The sequence below is a fragment of the Podarcis bocagei genome (genome assembly GCF_964188305.1).
Source record: "Podarcis bocagei genome assembly, chromosome: 16".
NCBI lineage: Eukaryota > Metazoa > Chordata > Lepidosauria > Squamata > Lacertidae > Podarcis > Podarcis bocagei.
In genome coordinates this window covers 8,419,892-8,434,052 of record NC_138142.1, presented here as the reverse complement: position 1 = coordinate 8,434,052, position 14,161 = coordinate 8,419,892, and the positions used below count along the sequence as shown (strand labels likewise).

The 14,161-nt window shown below is 44.0% G+C and overlaps 1 long non-coding RNA gene across 1 annotated transcript; it reads right to left on the bottom strand.

Annotated features, from left to right (window-relative positions):
- Positions 1-8,426: 8,426 nt before the first annotated feature.
- On the bottom strand, positions 8,427-9,764 carry LOC308576058. The gene is made up of 4 exons (XR_014003035.1): positions 9,585-9,764; positions 9,387-9,476; positions 9,202-9,284; positions 8,427-8,555 (listed from the first exon to the last, which is right to left on the bottom strand). It is a non-coding gene; the product is annotated as an uncharacterized lncRNA (long non-coding RNA).
- Between the last annotated feature and the right edge of the window lie 4,397 nt (positions 9,765-14,161).

The window sequence follows — 14,161 nt, the reverse complement described above, 5'->3', positions numbered from 1 at the left end:
ACACACACACACACACACACTTGCAAGCTGATGTGGAACTGTGTTTAAGACTGGAAGGATGAAAATTTAAGAGAAACTGAAATTAATAGATTAACCCTCTGTACTGCAACATGTTGTGACGTTAACATATATGAGAGAGTGCTGGAGGGGAAATAGTTAAATAGGTTGCACAGACAGGACCCAGGGGGGTGGAGTCAGTGGGTCTATAAAACTAGTTCTGAGGGGAGTTCGTTGGGAATTGTTGGTGGGCAGTTGGTTGGTGGGCAGTTGGTGGGTTGGCTGGTTGGGAAAGGCAGTTGGAGAAGCAGTTGGGAATAGAGAGACAGTTAGGGCAGTGGGTTCTTGAGTGTGGGGAGGTAGAAGAGATAGAGAGAGGAAAATAAGACTAAGAAAATAAAGAGCAACAACGTTTGGAAAGCTGTAAAAGTTTTGTTTATGTCTGAAATAAAATACACTCTTCTTTATTCATTGAAAAGCTGACTGAGACTGAAGTGATTTTAGCAGGGAGGACCTGGTTGGTGGCAGAGGATTAGTGGTGTACGGGTCAATAGTCCGTGAGATGACCGGGGGCTCCGTATGAATGCCACACATGTTTTTTTTAAAATAATTTTTTATTGTTTTTTCACAATTTTTATAGACACAAACATTACACAATACAAACAAACAAACACATAAACAAACATGTATAATTTCGAATCCTTTTTTCTTAAACCTTACTTCACCGACTTCCCCATACCTCCTCTTTCTGCATCCCAATTTCCAAATTTGTTTCAGCAAATCCTGCCCCTTGGTTTTATCAGATTTTCCCTTATTCTATTCTTTTACTTAATCTTTTACAGCTGTAATCCCATTTTTTCTAAAACCTCAACATTTTAGCATTCCTCGATTTTACAATGTTTCTTAAGATAAATTTTAAATTTCTTCCAGTCTTCATCCGCCGTCTCTTTCCCCTGGTCACGGATTCTGCCGGTCATTTCAGCCAGTCCCATATAGTCTATCACCTTCGTCTGCCATTCTTCCAGAGTGGGTAGATCTTGTGTCTTCCAATACTTTGCGATGAGTATTCTTGCAGCTGTTGTAGCATACATAAAAAAAAAATCTGTCTTTCTTTGGCACCAATGAATGCCACACATGTTTTGGACCACATTTCCCCTCCCAGACATGGACAGTGTGGGATGATGGGAGTTGTAGCTTGCAACATCTGCAGGGTCCTACTTTGGGGTAGGCTGAACTAATTGAGAGGCTGCCACATAAGAAGCTGAGCCAACTGCCACAACTGAAGATGGCATGGATCTGTAAATGTCTCAGTTTCCCCCTTCCACCGCTGCCACCTCCTCCTCCATCCTGTGTTCCATTACAGCCTCCGAATCCATCACTTGGATTTGGCAGGTTGATTTGCAACTCGGTGGAGAGTGCAGTGGCAGATATATTTTGATGAGAAAGACACAGCAGCTTGAGCTATACAAAATATCAGAATATCTCCGAAACCCCCTCAATCAACTTGTGTGTTCTTAATGGGTCTTGCCGCATCTGCTGTTCCGTGGACCGTGAACTCTCAATTTCTCACTGCGAGGAGGTTACCTTATGCCTGGTGCTTTAATAAATGGTGTGGCTCTGGTAAGCAGAGGTGCCCATAAGGCCTTTTGACTGAAATCAGCTATTAGGAGGGAGACTCAATACATTTTGGCACCTGAGGCAAACCACAAAATGGCGTCCTGCACCACACTGGGGGAAAGGGGTGAGTGAAGATCTACATCAAGAACTAGAGGGGAATCATAAAATCATAGAGTTGGAAGAGACCACAAGGGCCATCGAGTCCAACCCCCTGCCAAGCAGGAAACACCATCAGAGCACTCCTGACATATGGTTGTCAAGCCTCTGCTTAAAGACCTCCAAAGAAGGAGACTCCACCACACTCCTTGGCAGCAAATTCCACTGTCAAACAGCTCTTACTGTCAGGAAGTTCTTCCTAATGTTTAGGTGGAATCTTCTTTCTTGTAGTTTGGATCCATTGCTCCGTGTCCGCTTCTCTGGAGCAGCAGAAAACAACCTTTCTCCCTCCTCTATATGACATCCTTTTATATATTTGAACATGGCTATCATATCACCCCTTAACCTCCTCTTCTCCAGGCTAAACATGCCCAGCTCCCTTAGCCGTTCCTCATAAGGCATCGTTTCCAGACCTTTGACCATTTTGGTTGCCCTCCTCTGGACACGTTCCAGTTTGTCAGTGTCCTCCTTGAACTGTGTTGCCCAGAACTGGACACAGAACTGAATAAACATCTACATTGGGATCTGCTTACCCATGGATCCTGTTGCCCAGGGCAATGGCTTCCTCTTGACTCTTGGGTGGGGTGGCTGTGTTTACTACTACAGTTGTATCAATGTTGGATAATGCTGAACAAGTATAGTTTAATGAATAGAGGAACTCTTTGCTTCAACATCACTTCATTTACTAGTGCAAAGTGCCCCGCATTGCTTGGGAATTCCAGACCCTCCAAGTGCCCCTGTTTTTCAGGGTCTTCCGTGATTTAAAGAAACCATCCCGGTTTCTGATTTGATCCTGGAATGTTCCACTGTTCCTTAGGACATCCCTATTTTCACCAGAGAAATATTGAAATGTATGTTAGTATGTCTCTATTTTCATAGGAGAAAAGTTGGAGGGTGTGGTAGAATGTCCCTATTTTCAACTGAGAAATTTTGGAATGTATGGAGTTATCTGACCCCCTGAAGGCAATCCTGTATAGGGAAAGTTTTTTTATAAAATGTTCAATGTTTTATTATATTTTTATATGTGTTGGAAGCTGCCCAGAGTGGTTGGGACAAACCAGTAAGATGTGTGGGGTTTGTTGTTATTTAGTTGTTTAGTCGTGTCCGACTCTTCGTGACCCCATGGACCAGAGCACGCCAGGCACTCCTGTCTTCCATTGCCTCCCGCAGTTTGGTCAAACTCATGCTGGTAGCTTCGAGAACACTGTCCAACCATCTCATCCTCTGTCGTCCCCTTCCCCTTGTGCCCTCAATCTTTCCCAGCATCAGGGTCTTTTCCAGGAAGTCTTCTATTCTCATGAGGTGGCCAAAGTATTGGAGCCTCAGCTTCACGATCTGTCCTTCCAGTGCACACTCAGGGCTGATTTCCTTAAGAATGGATAGGTTTGATCTTTTTGCAGTCCATGGGACTCTCAAGAGTCTCCTCCAGCACCATAATTCAAAAGCATCAATTCTTTGGTGATCAACTTTCTTTATGGTCCAGCTCTCACTTCCATACATCACTACTGGGAAAACCATGGCTTTAACTATACAGACCTTTGCTGGCAAGGTGATGTCTTTGCTTTTTAAGATGCTGTCTAGGTTTGTCATTGCTTTTCTCCCAAGAAGCAAGCATCTTTTAATTTCGTGACTGCTGTCACCATCTGCAGTGATCATGGAGCCCAAGAAAGTAAAACCTGTAAAATGAAATCTGTAAAAAGAAAGTAAAATGTGTGGGGTATAAATAGTAAAATTATCATTATGGAATAGGACGTCTCTATTTTTATTGGAAAAATGTTGGAGGGTATAGAATTCTAAGGTGGGGTGGTGGTGGTTGGGTAGATCATGGTTAAACTTAGGGCAGCTTTGAAAGGCACCCAGTAGATTCCAAACATAGAGAAAAACCTGCTCCTTGATCCCAGAAACCATTGTGCAAATTTTGGTTATGATATCTTAAGAAGTGTCCACGTGCAAAGACAACAGACGGAGGCGAACAAGTTTACAAACTATATCATAGATATAGGCATATAATGATAATAACAACACAATATTTAAAAATGCAAAATGCAACAATTAAAACAGCAAAAATAAATGAAAAGCAATACACTATAACATAACTTCCCCTGTACATAATAACACAAGATTTCCTCTGATTGCATAAACTGGTAAAAAAACAAAATAACATAAAACGTCTGCTCTGCACATTAAAAAATGGCTACCAGTCCTACTGCAACACCAGTTTTTTCCGATAGCCCTGGGAACATTTAATGCTGAATTCATATATGAAACATCAGCCAAGGGGCAAAGTTCAGTTTCTGTCACCCACTGACACGGTCTGTGTGTGCCTCACGCACTCCTGTCATTTTATGTGGGTCAGAATGACAGAAACAGGGGAGTTGTGCCCTCTTTTCCTTTTTCTCAGGTTTAATGGGCGGAGGGAGGAGATTAATAAATGTAGCAGAAGCACAATGTCAGGCAAAATGCCACCCACTGCGAGAGCTAAGCATGGCTGCCCTAGAGCTTTGCATTTGGGCTACACAGCAATAATAATTGTTATTTAAACAAACACGCACAGAATCCTTGCTTGCTTGCAACTACCCAAATTCAGAACTAAGAAAGAAAAAACCTAATCAAAGTTCTCAAGAGATGGGCGAAGGAGGTTGCGGAAAACAAGGTTTCTCTTCAGTCTTTAACTTTAAGATTTATATAATAAAATTGTTTCCATTATTAATATGCCATCTTTTAAACAACCTTTGGGGAAAAGAATGTTCCCAAGACGGTCACAGATAACAAAATGTGTGTGTTTGTGTACTCATTATAGGCATCTGCATAAATTTAACAAATGATGCAAGAAGAAACCTTAAGAAACATTTCTTGTGAAATGTGAAAACTTTTAAAGAATGTTTGAAGCAAGAGCGTTAAACAAACATTCTGTTACTGAATGCTAATGAGGAGAAAATATTGCTAGGTTTTAGTTTAGCTTACGGTAATTTGTTCGGTTTATACATCACTTCTCATGACCAGAATGAGTGATTTACAAATCAGTTAGCTTCTCTTGAAAAGCAAATGTCTGCTTCAGAGGGAACCATTGAAGAAGGAGAGTTAAATTTCTCCTTTCCACACAGCATGGTGACAAATTTGTTCAGGTTTTTCCCGAGGCTGCCTTTTACAGAACAAAAAATGTTGCATCCACACAATTAAAAAGAGTTATCAAATCTTGCTTGACCCTCAGAGAGCATTTAAGCTTTTAATGAGACAAATACATGGAGGAAGGCTTTCGGCCTTAAGAGCTAAATTGAACCTCCAGCTACAGGAGCACTTAGGAGTATGGATTGCCTTGGTTGTGTGCTGCCAAAGGGTATCTTACTGGCAATGGGTGGAAATGGAATAGTAAACCAGTTCAGCCTTAAGTTTTTACATTCTCTCTTCTCCCTGTCTCCTGCCAGTGAGACTCCTGTTCCCTGACAGACAGAGATTCAATAGGAGAGTTTCCCTCATCATTGCATCTAGGGCTGTGCTCAGTGTTTACATGCAGAATTTTGGGAAGAAAAACATGTTTTGGGGAAGGAATGTGAACTGAATGAATCTTTATTTGCGTCAGCCATCAGCCATAGCAATAAAACAACAATACGATATACAAAGAATAGAAATAAAAAGTCAATTGTATAAAATACATTTTAGGGTTTTGAATCAGCAGTCAAATAGTGGATCTTATTCTGATTGCCCCAGCTAAAAATCTTGCAACCTTTCATAGAATCATAGAATCGTAGAATCATAGAGTTGGAAGAGACCACAAGGGCCATCGAGTCCAACCCCCTGCCAAGCAGGAAACACCATCAGAGCACTCCTGACATATGGTTGTCAAGCCTCTGCTTAAAGACCTCCAAAGTAGGAGACTCCACCACACTCCTTGGCAGCAAATTCCACTGTCGAACAGCTCTTACTGTCAGGAAGTTCTTCCTAATGTTTAGGTGGAATCTTCTTTCTTGTAGTTTGGATCCATTGCTCCGTGTCCGCTTCTCTGGAGCAGCAGAAAACAACCTTTCTCCCTCCTCTATGTGACATCCTTTTATATATTTGAACATGGCTATCATATCACCCCTTAACCTCCTCTTCTCCAGGCTAAACATGCCCAGCTCCCTTAGCCGTTCCTCTTAAGGCATCGTTTCCAGGTCTTTGACCATTTTGGCTGCCCTCCTCTGGACATGTTCCAGTTTGTCAATGTCCTTCTTGAACTGTGGGGCCCAGAACTGGACACAGTACTCCAGGTGAGGCCTGACCTTTGCTGTCACCTGCTCAAGGGGAAGGACTATGTTTGCCTCCTTTGTTGCTGTTCACTTCTTAGTAAGCAGTGGTTTAAAAAACAAGCAAGCAAGATGGGGCTTAATATTGCTGGGTAAGGAACCCTAATTGGCTGGGTCATCACAGCCAGTGTGATGATGTCACAAAACCACAAAGCCGATTCAGAGTGAAGGCAAGGGTTTCTGTCTCTTGTTACTGTTATCCTGAACGTGTGCTGAGGAAGATGGGGGTGGACTGTGGTCTCTAAGTGAAGGGGCGCTTGAAGGAGGAGCGTGGCTGTTATAAGAATGTTAAGGTCTTATATATTGTATATAAAATAGATGTTCATAAATGTACCAAGCAGACACATACAAATATGTAAACCACATGTCTGAAACCCACAGAAAAGTCCTGAAACCATTTTCTCTCTCCCAAAATGACCTCAAATATTTCTCTGCAAGGTCAAAGGAAATGGGAAAAAACCTCCCCATTGTCTCTGTGCTCACAAATCCTGCCTTAAGGGCACATTTAAGGTGTGAATAGGGTGTGACCTGTGACCTGGATTTGGGAATTGTTGTTGTTGTTTAGTCGTTTAGTCATGTCCGACTCTTCAGGACCCCATGGACCAGAGCACGCCAGGCACTCCGGTCTTCCACTGCCTTCCACAGTTTGGTCAGACTCATGTTTGTGGCTTTGAGATTTGGGAATTAAGAAGTTACAATAACAAAAGAGTGGCCAAAACCCAGATAATGCAATCAGGTAACCTGCCAGACAGGAGATAACACACTCAGGATTCTGTTTTAGACCGCCCCCTGTGATGTATGTATGATGTTTCTGGGGGTTGTCTGGAGTTTGAGGGTGCGCAATTTAAAAAGTCTATATAAGGGCGGGCACAGCTTTGTTCTGGGTTCCTCCTCTTTCCTGCTTATGGTGAGTGAGGCTACCTTTTCAAAGAAAAATGAGAAATTCCTTGCTAGAGAGAAAGGAGGGGGGGATGGGACTTGTTGTGCCCCTTCCTTTGCCTTCTCCTACCAAACCTGTGAGACACACACACACACACACACACACACACACACACACATGCAACCTCAATAAAGCCAGGCAGTCCCCAATCAATAAAGTGCTCACGGGCCACTGGCCACCTGCCTCAGTGGGTGCTTGGAGCTCACAGTATCACTCACACTAAGCAGACCAAACTGCTATATTAGGCAAAAAAGAAAGGAACAAACCCTCTTGCACCCAGCAAGCTGGAACATTAGGACCATGTGTTCTGGCCTGCTGCAGGTCAACAACTCACAGAAGATGAACATCATTGACCATGAGCTGAAAACACTCAGCATTGACATTGCTGCTTTACAGGGGACAAGACTTGCTCCGAATGGCAGCCTCAAAGAGAACTACACCTTTTGTGGCAAGGAGGGCATCCAGAAGATTCACGGCGTAAGATTTGCAGCAAGGGACTCCCTTCTGTCTGTGATAGAACTGCCAGCTGAGGGCTCAGAATGCTTGCCTTCTCTCCATCTCTCAACTACCTCCATTCCAGTAAACATATTGAATGTTTACGCTCTGTGTGCTCTGATATACAGATCAAGAACAAGTTCTGCGAGGAACTAGACCAGGATGTCAGGAGCCTGCAAACACCTTCTCGGTAGTGGTGCCCTCCCAGAAGATGTCAAAGAAATAAATGACTATCTGACTTTTAGAAGACATCTGAAGGCAGACCCGTTTAGGGAAGTTTTTAATGTTTGAAGTTTTATTCTGTTTTTAGTGTTCTGCTGGGAGCTGCCCAGAGTGGTTGTGGAAACCCAACCAGATGGGCGGGGTATAAATAATAAAATTATTATTACTATTACTACTACTATTCCTGCTGGGAGAGTTCATCACAGCTGGGATAACCGCAGAGGCCACCTTGGTATCTGGAGCCTGAACAAGAACGGACAAAGGCTACCTGAACTGTGCTCATACCACAGCCTCTGCGTCACGAACATGGTATGCTCTACCAAGGCAAAACACTCCGTGTCCTGGAGACATCTTGGATGTCAGGTCACTGCTACCAGCTGGACTGGATTGTCACTAGGCGATTGCACTGAACTGTGTTAATGCCACACGGAGCTACCACAGCACTGACTGCGACATGTTCACTCCCTGGTGGTGAGCAAAGAGGACCTGTAGCCAATCTAAGGTTCTGCACTTTGGCAGGAAGAACCAGCTGCACCAATATAACATGAAGGACACCTGGTTTGCTGGTAGGGAAAAGGATCTAGGGATCTTAGTGGACCACAAGCTTAAGATGAGTCAACCTGAGAGTGATGCAGCAGCAGCAAAAAATGCTCATGCTATTTTAGGCTGCAACAAGAAAAGTGTCCAGATCACTGGAAGACAATAGCACAATGAAATTCAAAACAGTAACAATTTATTGTGCATTTATTCAAAATCCATTAAAAATATTTATTTTTATTCCATTCTCTTCCAGTTCTTTTTTTCCCCTTGACACGTGGAGTTACACAGGGAGTAGATCATATATCCTAAGGAACGGAAAAACCCAAAATTCTGTGAGATCTTTTGAGGCAAAATAATGTTAACAATTTCCAGATCTCTCTCTGTCCCCTGCCCTGTCCTGTCTTTTGCAAAAACAAAGGTGTCAACCCTGTGCCCAGACAGCAAGACCCTCCCCCCTCAGCCTCCCTGAGGTGGTCCAGAGAAAAGAAGAGCAAGGCATAAGGCACCAGCTGGGCTGCAGGAGTTGCCAGGAGGAGGCCTACAAATTGCCACCCAACCATCTTAGGGACTCCACTCTGCATCTGTGTAGGGTTTACTCGGGAGCCTTGTCTTCCCCTGAAGCCGTCCCATGAGGCAGCGCAGGCTTAGAATCAACTTCCCTCTACAGCACGTGCACAAACAGCTCCCTCTGGATCTCGCCCACTCCATCTGCCAGAGCCTGTCTTCTGTCACAGGAGAAAGTCCCTCACTCACCCAGGGTTTGAGACCCATTGGTTCCCTAGCCTCTTCTCCCTCTGACTGCTCCTCCTTGTCCCCCCTCCACTCCCTGGGCTCCCTGAGACGTCTTCCCTTCCTGGTTCCTGCTTCCTCCCACCATTCCTCTGTGCCCAACCAGTCCATGACATCGTTCCACCCCTTGGCCTGTGTCCCCACAAGGCTGCTTCCCCCTACCTGATCTGGTCCCACAGCCACTGCTTCCCTTCTGCCCCCATGAAAAGATGGAGAAGGAGGTCTTGCCGGCATCATTCTGTCACCTGCAAGAGAAAAAAGGTAAGCAGGACACCAGGAGTGCCTGCTTCTCTCGCAGATGAAACAGGGCATCTCTAACTACCGATGGACTTTTGAGAAAGTCTTACCTGCTGAGTGCATTTGAATGTTGGCCTCTCTCTGGTATCCAATGGAGTCCGAGGTCCACACTACCTATATATCTTCAATGATGATGTCATCTGGATGGAAGAGAATTTGAATGAGAAGAGAATGAGAATGAAAATTAAAATGAGATTTCCCCACAGGCCTTTAGTCAAAGGTCGCTGTCTCCAAGGTGTGGGGCTTACCTTCTTTCGGCTTCAGGCGGAAGCAAGCCAGGTCTGGCCGAACTACTGTCATCTGCAGACGAAAGAAAAATCGGGGTCAGATGGGAGCAAGAGAGCACAGAAGCAGCGCCAAGTCAGGAAGGACAGGTCTCCCTCTGTCTTGGGCCCGGTCCCTTGTTCCAGAGGACCTCCCTGGGCCCTGCAGCCTCCTGGGCTGTCCAATAGCAACCAATGAGCGCCACGAAACAGCACCCTCTAGAACAAAGCACTGAGGGCACAAGGAGAAGGGGACGGCAGAGGACCAGATGGTTGGACAGTGTTCTCGATGCTACCAACATGAGTTTGACCAAACTGCGGGAGGCAGTGGAAGACAGGTCCATGGGGTCACGAAGAGTCGGACATGACTAAATGACTAAACAACAACAACAACAGAACAAAGCACACAGGCACCGCAGCTGCCAACCAGCCACGGCCTCTGCTGTTCAAGTAGGAATTCCCACTGGGAAAAGGGGAAAGTCAGAACCAGCCATGAAAACCATTCTTGATCCGTTGAAACTAGTCTTTCAAGTTTCAGTCTAGGCTCTTGTACTACCAGCCCAGCTGTACGCATGTGAAACGTGGACCACTTATAAACGCCATCTCCAACTCCTTGAAAGATTCCATCAATGGTGTCTCCGAAAAATGTGACACACCACTTGGGAAGGCAGGCAAACTAATACCAGTGTCCTGGAAGAAGCAAAGATCACCAGTGTTGAAGCAATGATTCTTCAACACCAACTTCGTTGGACTGGTCATGTGGTTCGGATGCCTGATGATCGTCTTCCAAAGCAACGACTCTATTCCAAACTTAAAAATGGAAGTCGTAATGCTGGTGGCCAACATAAGAGGTTGAAAGACTCTCTCAAGGCCAATCTAAAAACATGTTGTATAAACACCAATGGCTGGGAAACACTGGCCTGCAAGCACTCCAATAGGAGAACAGCTTTTACCAAAGGTGTCATGGGCTTTGAAGACACTTGAACTCAGGACACAAGGGAGAAACATGCTAAGAGGAAGGCACGCTTGGCAAACCCTCACTGTGATCAACTCCCGCCCAGAAAACTATGTCCCCACTGTGGGAGGACATGTGGATCCAGAATTGGCCTTCAGTCACTTACGGACCCGCAGTTAAAACTCACTGTTCATGGAAGTCAATCTTACTCAGCTATGAGTGATAGGAGGAGGAGGAGGAGGAGGAGAAGAGGAAGAAGAAGAAGAAGATAATATCTGGTCGTAGCACTCGCCTACTCTTGTAGCGGGAAAACCTCCAAATATTCATATAAAAGCAATCCAACACCGGATTGACACCTTTCCAATGCTGTTCTGCTCAGAAGGAAGATGGCTACCAGAGGAGGCACTTGGGACATGGCTAGGGGCAGCCATCATCCCTGAAGCATGAGACCACGTACACAGCAACCCTTCTGCCGGGGTGATCATCACTGCCCTCCTGGTCTCTGAGTGCCAGACAGGTAGCCATCTCAAGGACCAGAGTGGATCCAACCTATCGTACATGGCTTGGGGACTTGGCCAGTACAATAGGGGGTACTCAACTTGGCTGGGAAACAGGACCATGTATATATTTTTCTTTGTTTCACTGAATGGGTGTAAGGTGGAGGTCAAGGGAGGGACAGGGACAAACCTGATACTCAGGTGTCTGCCAGAAAAACCTCCCAGTTTGTGACACCCCCCCCCCCCGTAGATGAAGAGAAAGGGGTGCTACTTACAGTCTGCTCATGTCGTCCACAAAAACCCTAACTATACAGACTATGCACAGGTGTGCACAAAAAACAAAAAAAATATTAAGACAAAGAACAAAAAATAAAATAAAATAAATAAAAGTGTTAAAATAAAAGAATAAAAGAAAATCAAATTAAATAAAATCAAATAAATCAAATAAAAGTAATAAATGAAATCAAAATCAAAATAAGAAAACGAAAAAAAAACAAATCACTAATCCTCCTCTTACTCGCTACCAACTGCCACCACCAACTGCCACCACCACCTCTCTCCTCTAAGCTCTCCTCACTAACCCACAATGGCCGCCTGCAAGTCAGTGGCTTTTAAAGGAGAAGCAAGAGATGTCACAAAGGAGGGCGTATGATCATATGATGAGGAATATGATCAGAGGGGACCGGTTGGTTGAAGGGATTCAGGTCGGAGCCAAACAGTACAAGCTTAAAGCTTTTGCAGATGACCTAGTTTTGACATTACAGGAGCCAGAATCTAGTACGAAAAGGGTTCTAGAATTGATTCAAGAGTTTGGTCGGGTGGCGGGATTTAAATTAAACAAGCAAAAGACTAAGGTTTTGGAAAAAAAATTGACAACTGTGGAATCAGAAAGGTTTCAGAAAGAGACAGATCTAAAAGTGGTTAAAAAGGTGAAATACCTAGGGGTTAATATGACTGCCAAAAATTTGAATTTATTCAAGGATAACTATGAAAAGTGTTGGACAGAAATTAAAAAGGATTTAGAAAATTGGTCAAGATTGAAACTTTCCTTGTTGGGCCGAATTGCTGCGATAAAGATGAATGTATTGCCAAAAATGCTGTTTCTGTTTCAGACCCTACAGATTGTGGACAGGGTGGAATGTTTTAGAAAGTGGCAGAGAGACATCTCTAAATTTGTCTGGCAGGGCAAAAAGCTCCGAATAAAATTCAAAATACTAACTGATGCCAAGGAGAGAGGGGGGTTTGCCCTGCCAGATTTGAGGCTGTACTATGAATCTGCAGCTTTCTGCTGGCTGAAAGATTGGCTTCTTCTTGAGAACACTGATGTCCTAGATCTGGAAGGGTTTAACAATGCTTTCGGATGGCATGCATATTTGTGGTACGACAAGGTAAAAATTCATAAGGCTTTTAAGAACCATATTGTCAGGAAGGCAGTGTTTAATGTCTGGATAAAATACAAAGACTTATTAGAAAACAAGACCCCAAGGTGGTTGTCACCAATGGAAGCCAAGGCTCAGAAAAGACTCAATATGGAGGCCAATTGGCCGAAATATTGGGAAATACTAGAAAAAAGGAGATACTTGGAGAATGCAGAGTTTTGAGAAATTAAAGGACAAAGTGCCAGATTGGTTACATTATGCTCAGATCAGGGAGGTCTTTAATTTGGATAAAAAAAACAGGTTTCCAGGTGGAAAAATCGAAATTAGAGACAGAACTGTTAGAACCTAAGACCAAGGTACTTTCAAAAATGTATAACTTGCTGTTGAAATGGAATACGCAGGATGAAACTGTTAAATCAGCTATGATAAAATGGGCACAGGACATTGGGCACAATATTATGTTTGCTGACTGGGAAAAGTTATGGACCACTGGAGTGAGGTTCACGGCATGTAATGCCTTGAAAGAAAACATTATGAAAATGATATACAGGTGGTACATGACCCCAGTCAAGCTTGCAAAAATATATCATTTGCCCGATAATAAATGTTGGAAATGTAAAGGAACTGAAGGAACATTCTTTCACCTCTGGTGGACATGCCCAAGGGTTAAGGCTTTCTGGGAAATGATCTATAATGAGTTAAAAAAGGTATTTAAGTATACCTTCCTTAAGTGATCATCACTGCCCTCCTGGTCTCTGAGTGCCAGACAGGTAGCCATCTCAAGGACCAGAGTGGATCCAACCTATCGTACATGGATTGGGGACTTGGCCAGGACAGTAGGGGTTACTCAACTTGGCTGGGAAACAGGACCATGTATATATTTTTCTTTGTTTTACTTAATGGGTGTAAGGTGGAGGACAAGGGAGGGACAGGGACAAACCTGATACTCAGGTGTCCGCCAGAAAAACCTCCCAGTTTGTGACACCCCCCCCCCCGTAGATGAAGAGAAAGGGATGCTACTTACAGTCTGCCCATGTCGTCCACAAAAACCCTAACTATACAGACTATGCACAGGTGTGCACAAAAAAAACAAAACAAAAAAATTAAAACAAAGAACAAAAAATAAATTAAAATAAATAAAAGTGTTAAAATAAAAGAATAAAAGAAAATCAAAATAAATCAAATCAAATAAATCAAATAAAAGTAATAAATGAAATCAAAATCAAAATAAGAAAACAAAAAAGAACAAATCACTAATCCTCTAACTGCCACCACCAACTGCCGCCACCACCTCTCTCCTCTAAGTTCTCCTCACTAACCCACAATGGCCGCCTGCAAGTCAGTGGCTTTTAAAGGAGAAGCAAGAGATGTCACAAAGGAGGGCGGAGCCTTGTCACCGTGGCAACCCCCCCCCCCCAGGACCTGGCCCCACCTGGCCCTTCCTGAGTGGTGATGCTCCTCTGTCAGAACTCAGAGGCACCTGCTGTTCCGCCTGCAGAATGCTCAATCCCAAACTCTCTAGCCCTACGACTGGCTCTGCCACGATAAATCCATTTGTTTCTAAGGTGCTTGGTGGCTCTCTTTTTCTACGTTTGGTGCGGGGGGCTTAATCATATCTCTACCCTTCTGCACTCTGTGAATTAAGCAGGGCATGGATTTGCAAGCATTTGTAACTTCTGCCACATAATTTTCAGGTGGAACTCAAATCGGGAGAGAAAAGGGTAAATGCAG